The sequence below is a fragment of the Solanum lycopersicum genome, chromosome 1 (assembly GCF_036512215.1).
Source record: "Solanum lycopersicum chromosome 1, SLM_r2.1".
Lineage (NCBI taxonomy): Eukaryota > Viridiplantae > Streptophyta > Magnoliopsida > Solanales > Solanaceae > Solanum > Solanum lycopersicum.
Window position 1 is genome coordinate 50,304,594 of NC_090800.1, and position 14,932 is coordinate 50,319,525.

The following is a 14,932-nucleotide window of genomic DNA, read 5'->3' on the forward strand; positions in this document are numbered from 1 at the left end:
AAAAGGTTTTATTTCAATTGTACATTGTTTTTTTTAATCATATTGAGTTCAAGGAGGCACTACAAACTTACTCTATTCAGAATGATATTAATATTAAGTTGAAACCTAATTATAAGGAAATGACAAAGAAAAGTGTAAGAAAAAGGGTTGTCCTTGACATATTCTTGAAAGTATTAATGATAACGCTGAAAACTTCAGTGTTAAAACATATTTTCTTTCCCCAAGTGTTTTAGAAGAACAAGAAACAAACTATGTACCCCCATTTGGATTAGAAAACATTACAAGAAGATGATTATAGGTGAGCCTATCATCAAACTACATCAGATTCAGTCTTTGATACAAAAGCAGTATGGTTTGTATGGTAGTAAGATAAACATTAGAAAGGAAAAACTGAGAGTTATGAATGAACATTTGGGAGATTTCACAAAGGAGTTTGCTAGGTTGAATGATTATGCTGAGGAATTAAAGACCACGAATCCTGAAACTATTGTATCTATTAGGAAATCCAACAACACAATTCCATAAAAAGAGGTGTTTATGAGCATCTATATTTGTCTTGGTTCCTTGAGAAGTGGATGGAAATAAAGGTGTAGAAGGATTATTGATTTAGATGGTACATTTCTCAAAAGTGTATGTAAAGGTGAACTGTTATCTTGCATTTCCAAAGATGAAAATAATCAGATGTACTATCGTGGTTGATACGCTCAAAATTACTTCTTAAATAAAAAGTAAAGAGTCCGTGTCAAGTAAATAACCCAACTAATGAGGTTTGGATCGTTCTCACGAGGAAAATAGTTTAGACTTAACTTTAGTCTATTATTACTATTGTTTAGTCAATTACTTCCTTGGAAAGCAAAAATGATAAAAAGGGAGGTTTTCTATTTCTAAATAAATGAAAATAACTAGCGAAATTGAAAGAGACAACTAACAGCTTCAAATGTTGGAGTTTAATCAATTAATAAAAGTAACTAGGGTTTAAGTGTTCCCCACAGGTTCATAACTTGATAATTCTAACTATAACAATTCTTTCCTAGTATCTTGCATGCAAAGTCATAAGTTATGTATTTCTAAATCCTTGGTCCGACATCTAGAAAATTTCACTCCGCACCTTGGTCCGGCTACGTGTGTTGCTATACTAACCCTTATCTTTACCTCATATTAAGCATCATATTTTATATTTGACTAAGTTATTACCTCGTACAAATCAATACTAGCCTATTATATAGTATACACTAAATCTATGTTGATAATTCTTTTCCTATTATCTACCTCCTTGGTTCGGCAAGTAGCATTAAGTTGAGTTCTAACGTTGGTCATCTGTTAAAAAGACTTCTAAGCAAAAGACTTGTCAATACATGCAAGACACTATTCTAGAATTGTTATTTTAGTTAGGTTTTACCTCATTATTCGCCTATGGTTCCCACAACCTTAATTATGTAGTTTATTTACCCATAGTCATAATTACAATATTCAAATATATGATATCAGAATTCATGCACTTACTTCAATGAGAAAGAGTAAAATCCAAAAGTTCTCTTGATTAATCAACAAAAATCACCAACAATCAATTACTGAAATTAATTGAAGAACAAAGAGTCTAAAAATAATCTAGGGTCTAACAAAGAGTCTAAAAATAATCAAGGGTCTAACCTCAAAAAATGAGGTTTTTCAAACTATTTATAAAAAATAAAAACCTAATTAAATAAGGACTCTATTTGCTGGAAATCTGTCAAAACGCGGCTGGATTGACGGACCTCACGACAGATCGTCATGGTCACGACGGACCGTCATGGGCTCCGCCATCCCATACTTGTGCAATTTCTTCTGCTGCTATCTTCACTACCCTCGATGGCAGGTATGAAGGATCTTCAAAGGCACAACCGCCCGTCGAGGGTCTCCGTTCCAAAATACATGAACTCTTGGAATTTGGGTACTGGGACTACTTCTCTGATCTTCATGACGAACCAGCAGGACGGACCGTCATGGCTACGACGGTCCGTCGCGCACTCTGTAACCTCGCACTTAGTCAGAATTCCCTATCTTCCTTCAGCAGCTGCACTACGATGCTACCTACTGATCGTCATGAGCACGACGAACCATCACAAGCTCCATAGGTGGTACTTTTCTGTATTTCTTGCTAAAAAACCTCCGCATTCATCTTTTAGACAGATTTCCTGCAAATAAAGAGAAACTTACATAAAAATTAGTACAAAAAGGCTTTTGGACACACTAAACTTAAGGAAAAAAGTATTTAAAATACTTTGAAACCACGGTATATCAACACCCTCAACTTAAATTCGTTGTTTGTCCTCAAGCGATACACCATGACTCAATACAAAATCTTTGTACAATAGTATCCATGTTTTATCCTTCGCAATCATTTGGCTATCAATCCCGACCAATCTCATCATATTTATGCATGCTATCACTATTAGGCTTGAATTATGTGGAATCAAACCATGACACAGACTCACCATGCAATAACACCTATCCTCTTCAATTTATCACCGAGGTGCTAATATTTCCGATATTGCAACTAGTGTCCTCACTTCAAAAAAAAATCCTCATTTTTCACACAATGATTTCAGTTTGAGTATAAGGATTACTTTTCAACACTCACTCTCAGAAAAATTCACACTCATTCATACATATTGCCATAAGCTTGCCCTTATTTTCACTACTTTAAGTTCGCTATACAACTCTTAGGACCACGATAGGACTTTCTTAGCTTGTAACATTGGCTCAGGGTCAGGTAGGGTATATTTAGGTATACTTTAGTGACTTTTTTCCCTCCTTGACATATCGGCTAAACATACCATTTTCTATTATTTTATTTTGCCCAGTTTCTCATATTCTTTCACCTTGCTATTTTCCTTTCTTTCTTCATTTGTGTAAGTGACTCTCTTCTTTTCTTGCTTGTATTTCTTGTATATTTTTCTTTTACTTTTATTTCAACTAATTCTTGAGTCACTTTACTTTTGTTCTTTCTCTCTCTTTGTTCTTTCTACCCCACTTTCCATAGCATTCCTCATAATAGCCACCTCAACTCATGGCTTTGCCATGAGTCAAAGTACACAATACCCAAAGTTGGGTCAGGGCTATTAAAAGGGTTGTTTATTGCATTAGCCACCCTCAACTTATCCTTTTGACATAAGCTGAGGTGCACATGTCCAATGAGGGACCAGGGCCAACATATTATTCTCAGAAAAGATCAGTTAGGGTGAAAAAGAAAGGTATAGTTAAAGCTCAAATCATTTGGATCAAAGAAGAATTAATTTCATTTGGTTCTCTTTATTTAAGCTAAAAATAGGCTATATTGAATAAGGGCCTATGATCCTTTCCTAATTGTCTATTACAACTTACTTTTAGCAGGACTAACCAGACAAGTTCTAGCTCAGTACAAATAGTGGACTATCCAAATCTTCCTCAAACTCACTTGACATCTCATTACTTTACCAGATTATCAGACACGTAGTTCGAATTTTAGACTTAGGGTCATGCAGTGGTGTACCTCTATGTCATGCTTAGAGCCACACATTTATCAATTACTATGCCTAGTCATGCATCATTTTCAATTTTATCCGGATATCATTTTAGCAGTCATGCTTCAGTCAAACTATGTACACAATATATAGACATGCCAGTTGAATAGAAAAAGTAATCAGTCTCTTAGGGAAAAAGAACACAGGCAAGAAAACCCCAAAAGAGGATAGTGAATTGGGCTACTCAGACTTCACCCTAGCACTCACTTTCCATTTACCCCACCCCAACAAAAAGACATGCAGTTGTCCCCAATGCATAAAAAAAACTGAACTACTAGAGTGGTAGGTGAAGCAAACCTGGGGCGCAAAGCGCCAGAACCCACTACCTCTGTAATCAGGACACCCTCAGTAGTGTCCTCAGCATCAACAACACTATCAGCAAAGCCTCCCTCTATCTCCACATTTCTGGAGCTAGACACCCCAGCAGCTAACTCTACTGCTCTCATCTGACGCGCCTCCTCACCAGCAAGTGAGGCTCTCCTCGCAGCCTCCATCTCATGGCTCTCCTTCTTCCATGCTCGAGCCTCATCCTCCTCTCGACCCCTACATCTCTTGGCATGCTCTAGAGGGGGAGGTGGTGGAATCTCAGATGTGGCGAATAAGGTCGCCATCACTGTGTCTTTAGAGGGCTCTACAGAAGGGGCCTCAGACTCAGCCTCTCAGGCACACATCCACCTGAGGGGCTGGACGGGCTAGCACCCGCAACTCAAAAGCATCCAAGTGCTGATGAACCTCAGCGATCTTTCGCTCTGTGTGTTGGACCATTATCCGCTCCAAGCGCTCTTCTGCCTCCTGCATCCAAGGCTGGATGTGATGCAGAAGTGTAGCCATTTGTGCCTCTAATTTTTGGACCCTAGCAAGTGTGACCAGAGCGATGAAAGGGTCTAAGCGAGAGGAGCTCGGGGCAGTTCTACTACTCGGGATAGACTTGACCGGGGAAGTGTCAGTGGAAGCCTCCTGCGTAGCCGTGCGGGCCTATGCTACTGTATCAGCCAGATTGTCACAAGGTGGAGGCAACTCTGAACGGGACCCTCTGCGCAGAGCCAACTCATTGGCCTCAGCCCTGATGAGGCCGATATCAACAGTGCCCAACGGGGTCTTGAGCTGATCAACGTGCCATATAGGCACACCTGCGGACCTACATAGAGAAAATATCATGCACATGAAAGGGTTAGTAGTTGTGACCTTAAAAGCCCTCTCGTGAATGACCGCCTGTAGAAGCCAAGCAAAATCTACCTCAGACCCGGCTATCATCGCCACCATCAGTACTGCTCGATCCCATTTGACTATATTATCAGTGGCTGTGGGGGAAAAGGCAGTGGCGGACAATCAACCACAAAACTTTGCCGTGAAGGTCACGTTAACCTTCTTGATGGCTCCCTTCGGCTCGGTCACCCAGTCAGCACCCTCTCCATCAACGGACAAGTTCAGGGACATCCACCTCTTGGTGGTCTCTCTCAGCGATGGCTCATGAAGGAATTGGCCATCTTTGACAATCTGCCATTGGTAGTCAAACTCGGCAGTGGGAGGGGTCCGGTTAGCATCAACATTCTCTCCGTATAGATATCGGCGAATGGCAGGCAGGGAGAAATTAACCTGAATGCCACGTACTCGGATCTGCTTCAATGGGGCCTATTTGGCGGGGGCAGCCCGCCGATCAATCTGTGATCGGAGAGTTGCTACGTAGGAGGCGTAGGACTCTCGGACCAACTCTTCACTATAACGTCCCAATAGACGCGCTGTCCACTCCAGTCGATGTTCAGTGAAGAGATTGTGGATCTCTGGTATCATCGGGAGACTTCCCGTAAGGACTCGCCGCTCTAATGTAAGTGTCCGAGTCATGACTCCTTTGTCATTCAAGAACTTTGCATCAGAATAGACTTGATACTGCCCGTCGACAAACCACCAGTTGGGCTGGTCGGTAACCAGGGTGAGAGCACGAGTCGGTGAACCGAGTGTGGATTCTGAACAGTCAACCTTATCTACGAGGAAGACTGTGCAGCAGTGGCGGGTGCAGGGACCTCAGCAGATCCGGAGGCTTCCTCTGACCACGAAACTCCTAAGAAGCTAGACGCTCCTTCTTCATTAGTAGCTGACCTAGAAGGTGTGCCGATCACTGTGCGCTCCTCATCAGACTGGAGGCAGTGACTACGCAGGACGCCACCTTTTTGGGTGTGGCTCTGGCAGCACGTGCAGCTGGGGATGAGGTGGAAGTGTCTTGGGGCATGTACTCGGGGTCACACTCATCATCAGAGCCAATGACCAGGCAGGCAGACGGGGCGATAGACTTCGATCGCCCGCGTGCGTAGACTCGATCTTGTTTTGGTGCCATAATAGATAGTACCTGTAAAGAATCAATATTAGTACTAAAAGGAGCAGACAAGACTAGCAAAACTACACAGAATAAATAAAAGAATTAAGATGTAATGACGCTTCTGTAGTAATAGTGAAACACAACGGACCAGGTGACGGCTCGTGGTGAGTACGATGGACCGTCATGGGGCCCGTCGTGTCGTACCTAGACTATGTTTATTTGGATAACCCTGAAGGAGAGTCTCTGACAAGTAGGACGGTATATGCAGGACGGACCGTCACAGGTACGACGGTCTGTCGTAGGTGTCTGTCAGAGACACTTGAAAAAAAGTATGGAAAACCTTAGAAGAGGGGTCTCTGACCATCATAACGGTCATGCAGGACGGACCGTCAGGGTATGACAGTCCGTCGTAGTTGTCCGTAAGAGGGAACTTGGAAAAAGTATGGAGACCCTTAAGAGAGGGGTCTCTGACCATCATAACGATTATGCAGGACGGACGGTCGTGGGTATGATAGTTCGTCATAGATTTCTGTTGGAGGACACTTAGAAAAAGTGAGAGACCCTTAGGAATAGGGTCTCTGACAACCAGAATGTTTGTGCAGGACGGACCGTCGTGGGAACGACGGTCCGTCGCATGTGCCCATTGGTGGACACTTGTAGAAAATTGGAAAGTGGGGTGTTAGGGTTGTTGAAACGGACCCAATGACGGTCCGTCGTGGGTACAATGGTCCGTCTTCGGGGTCTCATTCTGTAACTCAGTGACAGAACTGGGGATACCCGATTCATCCCCTATGACCCAAATAGAATGGTTAGTGTTTTAACCTACATTTGTCTAACCCTAATACCTAGTAAATTAGCAATGCTAGAACACCTATTTCTAGAGTTTTAACACGACAATTTCGAGGATTCTCAACCTAGGTCAGACAGAATTTTATTAAAGAATGAACCTATCATGAAGAACTAGGCTAATACTAATTGATAAAGAAAAATGCAATATAAATGAGTAGAAATTAGAGACACATACCTGATAATTTGAGAAAAATGAGAGAGAAAGGTACTTGGTGATCAAGTAGAGACCCACAGCGGGAACTCCGACTAGTAGATAATGAATTTTAGGAATTTGGGGAAAATGATCGGTTGTAAAAGAGAGGGGTTATGATCTTTGGAAGTTGAAAAGGGAGGGAAATGGGAGAAAGAGGGAAGAAATGGGGTGAAATGAAGGGGTGGGGGTTTTAAATGTTGAATTTTTTAAAAAACCATTCGGGTCGGGTCGGGTACACTTCATTAATGACACGACGAGGCCCCGACGACGGTTCGTCGCATTTGTGACGATTCGTCGTTGGTTCCGTCGCATGTGACCTAGTTTGAAAATAACAGAAAGACGTACCTGGCACGACGAATTCATGCGACGGTCCGTCACAAGGACAATGGTTCATCGATGTATCCATCAGTGACTGCTGCAGAGTGATTTTCTGCAGAATTCCCTGGTGATGTGCCTGCAAATTTAAAAACTCATTAGTAGAAAATGCTACCATTAATAGAAAGAAAAACTATGAGTATTGGGTTGCCTACCAATAAGCGCTTGATTTAACGTCGCGGCACGACTGAGGGAACTTGATTACTCAGCCTTCATCAAGATGGTATGCCTCTATCACATCTTTAACCATGCAGTATGCCCAAAATAGAGTTTTATTCATTCTCCATTCACCTTAAACCGCACTCCCTCCTTGGTTTCTAACTCAACTGCTCCATGAGGGAATACTTGGGTAATCAAGTAAGGGCCAGTTCGTTTGGACTTGCGCTTGCCCGGAAGCAAACACAACCTAAAACTGTCTAAAAGCACCAAATCCCCAGCCATAAACTCTCATTTTTCACTTTTAGTTCATTATCCTTCTTCATCTTTTCTTTATAGGATATGACAAATATCGATTAGTGCTCACCACTCTGCCTCATAGACCTACAAATGTTGAAGGTCGCTTCTTCATTGTTCAATCGAAATTTCATGTGCCCCTTTTCCATATCAAGTAAGACTCTACCTGTAGCAAGGAATGACCTCCCAAGAATAATAGGAACTTCAAAATCGACTTCACAATCAAGAATAACAAAATCTACCGTAAATATGAACGACTTCACTTTTACTAGCACATCGTGGAGTACCCCTATAGGCCTTTTCACTGTTCGATCAGCCATCAGTAGCCGCATCACAGTGGGCTTTGGGTCACCCAAACCCAACTTTTTATAAATCGAGAGGCGCATGAGATTTATGCTTGCTCCCAGATCACATAATGCTTTCGCAAAATGTAATGACCCAACTGTACAAGGAATAGTGAATGCACCCAGATCTTCTTTCTTTTGTACGAGAGATCTTGTAGAAATAGAACTACAATGTTGCATTCGATCATCATCCTCGAAAGTGACCGATCTTTTCTTTGTAACCAGATCTTTCATAAACTTGGTATAACTGGGCATTTGTTCAAGAGCTTCAACCAAAGGTACATTGATAGAAAGCTGCTTGAGTATTGTTATAAAACGCCGATATTTACCATTTTTGATCTTTTTCACTAATCTCTCAGGAAAGGGGGGGGGGGTCTAGGCATGGGAATTACCTTTATAGGGACTTCTGCATCTTTTCCAGTGCTATTTTCTGCTTCACCACTACCCTTTACCACCTTATTATTATCCTTTCTCACCTTTTCCTCATTAGACGGCATAGGTGGGTCAGTGGTTTGTTTACCACCCCGAGTAGTGATTGCCATACAGTGTGCATCATTTTTCGGATTTTGGACAGTGTTGCTTGGAAGAGTGCCCAGTTGTCGTGTGTTCACAGTCACAGATAATTGGGCCATTTACAACTCGATCTACTTAATCTATATTGCATGTGTATCGACTTTTTGCCCAATACCCGCTAAATTACTCCTTAACTCTTTAATGTTCTCATCACTAGCATCGAACATCCTCATCATTTTGTGCAACATATAATTAACTCGCGCCATACTATCTCCACCATCCCTAGGAGTAAAATCATGATTTTGAGGAGGGACATAGTCCCATTCCTATCATTTCTATTACCATAGTTACCCATGTTGAAGTTGTTGCGGTTGTAGTTTCCATCTCGGACATAATGACCCTCACGGTTATAGTTACCATATTTTCGACCTTGGTTCCCATGACCTTGGCGCCAATTCTCCTGATTAGAGCCTTGGGCACTTGCTCGGAAACCCCCCGTCTGCTCATTTACCGCATAGGAATCCTCTTTATAATAGCACTCATCATTTTGTGGCGGCAGTTTGGAAAAGTAGTTGACTGCATTTATCTTTTCTGCACCCCCATTGACATGTTTTAGTACCAACCCAAGCTCAGTTCTCATCTAAGTCATTTCTTCACGAATCTCATCTGTGGCTGGGTTGTGAGTGGAATGCACTGCAAAGGTATTTCTCCCGGTATCTGACTTCCTCGTACTCCAAGATTTATTATTCCGGGAGATTTTCTCTAATTTTCAGCAACCTCAGCATAAGGACATTCCCCATAAGATCCACCTGCTATAGTGTCCAACACCGCTTTATTATTATCATCATGTCCCCGATAGAAGTATTCCTTCAGTGAGTCATCATCTATACGGTGATTTGGGACGCTTCTCAAGAATGAGGTGAATCTATCCGAAGAACTACTAACTGACTCTCCTGATAGTGCCACAAAGTTGTTCACTCTATTTTTGTGGTTTAGTTTCTTGGAGACCGGGTAGTAGCGTGATAAGAAAACATCCCTTAGTTGGTTCGAAGTGAAAGTTGAGTTATACGGGAGCTCAATGAACCATATAGCAGCCTCTCCCGTCAATGAGAGAGGAAACACTCTTAGCCCTATTACATCCAAGTTCAAGTCAGGCATCCCTACATAACTTTTACACACTTCCCTAACCTTAGCTATATGGGCATGGCGATCCTCAAAAGGTAGCCCTAAAAACAAGCCTCTGGCAGTGAGCATTTGCATCAGTCTACTAGTTACCACGAAGGTGTGGCCTAGTGGTAGAGGGGGCAATAAAAGTGGCTCATCGGAGTCTTCTATATTGTCGTAGCCTCTGTAATATTCCTGGGGCCGTGGAGTGGGATTTTGTCCACTCTCTTGGTGTTCACCCGGATCATCAGACAACGGACCATGAAAATCAACCGGAGCTGGAATGTTCTGGTTTGGATCATCATTATTAATTATCAAGTTTCGATTCATGTTGCATAGTGTACGCTCTAAGTCATGATGGTTCTGCAAGAATAAAAAACAATAAAACAAAGTAAATCAAGAAAATATCAACTAACCTATAGTAATAAGTTTAAGTTAATCTTAAAGCTACTTTCCGCGGCAGCGGCGCCAAAATTTGATACACTCAAACTTACTTCTCAAATAAGAAGTAAAGCGGTCGTGTCAAGTAAATAACCCAACTAATAAGGTTGGGATCGTTCCCACGAGGAAAATTACTTCCTTGGAAAGAAAAATGATAAAAAGGGGGGTTTTCTATTTCTAAATAAATGAAAATAACAAGCAAAATTAAAGGAGACAACTAACAACTTCAAATGTTGGAGTTTAATCAATTAATAAAAGTAACTAGGGTTTACGTGTTCCCCACAGGTTCATAACTTGATGATGGTAACTATAATAATTCTTTCCTAGTATCTTGTATGCAAAGTGATAAGACATGTATTTCTAAATCCTTGATCCGGCATTTAGAAAATTTCACTCCGTACCTTGGTCTGGCTACGTGGGTTGCTATACTAACTCTTATCTTTACCTCATATTAAGCATCGTACTCGATATTTGACTAAGTAATTACCTCGTACCGATCAATACTAGTCTATTAGATGGTATATACTAAATCTATGTTGATAATTCTTTTCCTATTATCTACATACTTGGTCCGTCAAGTAGAATTAAGGCGAGCTCTAACATTGTCCATCCGTTAAAAAGACTTCTAAGCGAAAGATTGTCAATACATGCAAGACACTATTCTAGAATTGTTATTTTAGTTAGGTTTTACCTCATTATTCGCCTATGGTTCCCACAACCCTAGTTATGGAGTTTAGTTACCCATATTCATAATCACAATATTCAAATATATGATATCAGAATTCATGCACTTGCTTCAATGGGAAAGAGTAAAATCTGAAAGTTCGCTTGATTAATCAACAAAAATCACCAACAATCAATTACTGAAAATAATTGAAGAACAAAGAGTCTAAAAAAGAGTCTAAAAATAATTAAGGGTCTAACAAAGAGTCTAAAAATAATCAAGGGTCTAACCTCAAAAAATGAGGTTTTTTCAAACTATTTATAAAAAAATAAAAACCTAATTAAATAAGGACTCTACTTGCTGGAAATCTGTCAAAACGCGGCTGGATCAACGGACCTCGCGATGGATCATCATGGTCACGACGGACCGTCATGGACTCCGTCGTTCCATACTTGTGCAATTTCTTCTGCTGCTCTCTTCACTACCCTCGACGCCAGGTATGACGGATTATCACAGGCACAATGGTCTGTATAAGGTCTCCGTTCCAAAACACTTGAACTCTTGAAATTTGGGTACTGGGACTAATTCTCTGATCTTCATGACGAACGAGCAAGACGGACGATCATTACTACGACGATCCGTCAAAATTTGATACGCTCAAACTTACTTCTCAAATAAGAAGTAAAGCGGTCGTGTCAAGTAAATAACCCAACTAGCGGGTTGTGATCATTCCCACGAGGAAAATAGTTTAGACTTAACTTTAACCTTTTATTACTATTGTTCGGTCAATTACTTCCTTGGAAAGCAAAAACAATAAAAGAGGAGTTTCTATTTCTAAATGAATAAGAATAACTAACAAAATTGAAAGAGACACTTAACAGCTTTGAATGTTGGATTTCAATCAATTAATCAAAGTAACTAGGGTTTACGTGTTCCCTACAGGTACATAACTTGATAATTCTAACTATAACAATTCTTTCCTAGTATCTTGCATGCAAAGTGATAAGTTATGTATTTCTAAATCCTTGGTCCGGCATCTAGAAAATCTCACTCCGCACCTTGGTCCGGGTACGAGTGTTGCTATCCTAACCCTTATCTTTACCTCATATTAAGCATCGTATTCAATATTTGACTTAGTTGTTACCTCGTACCAATCAATACTAGCCTATTAGATAGTATACACTAAATCTATGTAGATAATTCTATTCCTATTATCTACCTCCTTGGTCCGACAAGTAGCATTAAGGCGAGTTCTAACGTTGGCCATCCGTTAAAAAGACTTCTAAGTGAAAGAATTATTAATACATGCAAGACACTATTCTAGAATTGTTATTTCAGTTAGATTTTATCTCATTATTTGCCTATGGTTCCCACAACCCTAGTTATGGAGTTTAGTTACCCATAGTCTTAATCACAATATTCAAATATATTATATAAGAATTCAAGTACTTACTTCAAGGAGAAAGAGTAAAATCCGAAAGTTTGCTTGATTAATCACAAAAAATCACCAACAATCACTTGCAAGAATCTCGAAGTAATCAATAATGTCACAAAAAGTCTAATTATAATCAAAAGTCTAACAATACAATGTTTACTAATACGATGTCTAACAATACAGAGTGTAACAATGATCCAGAGTCTAACCTCAAAAACGAGGTTTTTCGAACTATTTATAGAAAATAAAAACCTAATTAAACAAGGACTCTATTTGCTGGAAATCTGTCAAAACGCGACTGGGTCGACGGAACTCGCGACGGATTATCGTGGTCACGACGGACCGTCATGGACTCCGTCGTCCCATACTTGTGCAATTTCTTCTGTTGCTCTCTTCATACCCTGGAAGAGAAGTATGACGGACCGTCACAGACACGATGGTCCGTCGAGGGTCTCGTTCCAAAATACTTCAACTCTTGGAATATGGGTACTGGATTACTTCTCTGAACTTCATGACGAACCGTCATAGACACGACAGATCGTCATGGACTCTGTAACCCCACACTTGGTCAGACTTCCCCATCTTCCTTCAGCAGCTGCACTACGCTGCCACGTACGGACTGTCACAAGAACGACGGACCGTCATAAGCTCTGTGGGTGGTCACTTCTGCATTTCTTTGCTCAAAATCTCCGCATTCATCTTTGGATAGATTTCCTGCAAAATAAAGAGAAACTTATATACAAAATTAGCACAAAAAGGCTTTTGGACACACTAAACTTAAGGAAAAAGTATAAATAATACCGTGAAACCACGGTATATCAACACCCTCAACTTAAATTCGTTGTTTGTCCTCAAGCGACACACTATGACTCAATACAAAATCTTTGTACAATAGTATCCAGGTTTTATCCTTTGCAATCATTTGTCTATCAATCCCGATTAATATCATCATATCTATGCATGCTATCACTATTAGGCTTGAATTATGTGGGATCATAACATGACACAGACTCACTATGCACTAACACCTATCCTCTTAAATTTCTCACCGAGGTGCTAACAATTCCGGTATTGCAACTAGTGTCCTCACTTTAAAACAAAATCCTCATTTTTCACACAATGATTTCAGCTTGAGTATAACATTACTTTTTAACACTCGCTCTCAGAACAAAGTCACACTCATTCATACCTATTGCCATAAGCTTGCCCTTATTTTCACTACCTTAAGTTCTCTATACAACCCTTAGGATCACGATAGGACTTTCTTAGCTTGTAACATAGGCTCAGGGCAGGTAGGGTATATTTAGGTATACTTTAGTGACTTTTTGCCCTCCTTGACATATCGTCTAAACCTTCCACTTTCGATTGTCTTATCTCGCCCAGTTTTTCATATTGTTTAACCTTGCTATTTTCTCTTCTTTCTTCATTTGTGTAAGTGACTCTCTTCTTTTCTTGCTTGTATTTCTTGTATATTTTTATTTTTCTTTACTTTTCTTGCAACTAATTCTTGAGTCAGTTTACTTTTGTTCTTTCTCTCTCTTTGTTCTTTCAACCCCACTTTCCAGAGCATTCCTCATAGTAGCTACCCTCAACTCATGGCTTTGCCATGAGTCAAAGTACACAATACCCGAAGTTGGGTCAGGGCCATAACGAAGGTTGTTTACTGCATTAGCCACCCTCAACTTACGCTTTTGGCATAAGCTGAGGTGCACATGTCCAAGGAGGGACCAGGGCCAACACATTATTTCCAGAAATGATCAGTTGGGATGAAAAAGAAAGGTCTAATTTAAGCTCAGATCATTTGGATCAAAGAAGGATAAATTTCATTTGGTTTTCTTTTATTTAGGCTAAAAATGGGCTATATTGAATAAGGGCCTATGATCCTTTACTAATTGTCTATTACAGCTTACTTTTAGCAGGACTAACCAGGCAAGTTCTAGCTCATTACAAATAGTGGACTATTCAAATCTTCCTCACACTCACTTGATATCTCATGACTCTACCATATTATCAAACACCTAGTTCGAATTTTAGACTTAGGGTAATGCAATGGTGTACCTCTATGTCATGCTTAGAGCCACACGATTATCAGTTACTATGCCTAGTCGTGCATTATTTTCCAATTTATCAGGATATCATTTTAGCCATCATGCTGCAGAATTAAACTATGTACAAAAGATATAGAAATGCCGGTTCAACAGAAAATGTAATCAGTCTTTTGGGAAAAAAGAACACGTGCAAGAAAACCCTAAAAGGGGATAGTGAATTGAGCTACTTAGACTTCACGCTAACACTCACTTTCCATTTACCCCACCCCCAATAAAAAAAACATGCAATTTACCCCAATGCATAAAAATTTAAATACTAGAATGGTAGGTGAAGCAAACTTGTGGCGCAATGCGCCGTCGAATTAGCAAGCTGGTGGGTCAGGCTCACCGGAACCCACGTCCTCTGCAATCTGGACACCCTCACTGGTGTCCTCAGCAACAACCACACTATCAGCAGTGCCTCCCGCTATCTCCACAGTTCGGGAGCTTGACGCCCCAGCCGCTAACTCTCCTGCTCTCATCGGGTGCGCCGCCTCCTCAGCAAGTGGGGCTCTCCTCACAGCCTCCATCTCACGGCGCTCCTTCTTCCATGCTCGC